The 1,387-nt window shown below is 40.7% G+C and overlaps 1 protein-coding gene across 1 annotated transcript in view; it reads left to right on the top strand.

Annotated features, from left to right (window-relative positions):
* LOC107572417 (atrial natriuretic peptide-converting enzyme-like) overlaps positions 1 to 1,387 on the top strand; it is a 41,648-nt gene that overhangs the window by 29,355 nt on the left and 10,906 nt on the right. The window lies entirely within an intron of this gene.

Raw genomic sequence — 1,387 nt, 5'->3', positions numbered from 1 at the left:
ACACACACACACACACACACACGCACACACACACACACAAACACAGGCACTCACACACACAAACACAAACACTCACACACACACACAGGCACACACACACAAACACTCTCACACACACACACACACACACAGGCACACACACACACAGGAGAAATCTGTGAGAAATATAACGACCCAAAGACAAAAGAACTGTTATAAGCTGTTATAGGAGCAACAGCCGTGTGGGCAGCGCTGTGTGATCTGCCATAGCTGTGCACAAGCTGTTTATCACAGCTCCAGAGTTATGTGTTCATTAATGACGTCATCAGCGACTAGTCGACTTCGACTCGACTTTCATCACATAAAAGTCGACTTCAAAAAATCAGAAGTCGTTCAACCCCTAATCAGGGGTGACTGTCAGTTAATGTACATATGGCAGAAATGTACGGAAAAATCAATTAAAGACGTAATCAAACAGACGATGAACACTATTAACAGCAATTATTATATGATGCAATCAAACTTATAGCAGAATGTGGTAGTTCTGTGTGTTGTTTCTTTCTCGTCTCAGCTCTGTTGTTCTGACTCGTCAGGATTGTAGCGCGTTCTCAGTGATTTGCTGGTCTGCGGCTGATTTAATGCGCGAGGTAAGCTGTCAGCGATGCGCTCGCCCAAGCAGATCTCGATTGTCGACAATCACATTGTGTTTGATGCAAAACCAACTCGACTAAATCAAAAGAAAAAAACATTGTAACTGTATATTTTTGTTTTCTCAAGCAAAGCACATTTTAAAAGTCCACTGAAAACATATCTTCTTACATTTTTGGTCACAGACAACGTATGTTGAAGATATACGTTATTGTCAATGTTATTGCCTAAGCAGTAAATTAAAAAATATATGTTTATAAAAACGTGGGCTATATAAAATTTTAATAATAACAAACATCATATTGTTCCCTTTGTTTTGCGTATACTCGTGTCGCTTACAGTTAAAGTCCTTCTCTGATTTTATTATTGTTTGCAAGGTTGCAACATTACTTTGCAATATTTTAAATATTTGTGTTTATTGTGCATGGTCTGTTATTGGAGTAGTGTCACCCGGGTGGGAGTTTTAACTCCTATTCACTGGGAATAAAAAAATAATTTAGCTGATGCAGAGAGACATATAGACCGGGGGAATCACCCCCCATCTCCCCACTCTCTGATTACGTATCATAACATAACTTCACGAGTTCACACTTACATATAATTACTTGAAGTATAGTAATGCGTAGTTGGCGTGCTGTCCAGGGAAGGGCTCTGAGCTCGGGAATGGCCCGAACCCAGAGTATCCCCCCAAAAAGCAATTGAGCGAAGGACAGCCACCAGACCCCCCCCCCCCAAAAAAAAAAAAACACTGAGATCTGGG

This window comes from Sinocyclocheilus grahami, unplaced genomic scaffold (genome assembly GCF_001515645.1).
Source record: "Sinocyclocheilus grahami isolate Dianchi unplaced genomic scaffold, SAMN03320097.WGS_v1.1 scaffold1748.1, whole genome shotgun sequence".
NCBI classification, from domain to species: domain Eukaryota; kingdom Metazoa; phylum Chordata; class Actinopteri; order Cypriniformes; family Cyprinidae; genus Sinocyclocheilus; species Sinocyclocheilus grahami.
This window is presented reverse-complemented; position numbering and strand designations above follow the sequence as displayed.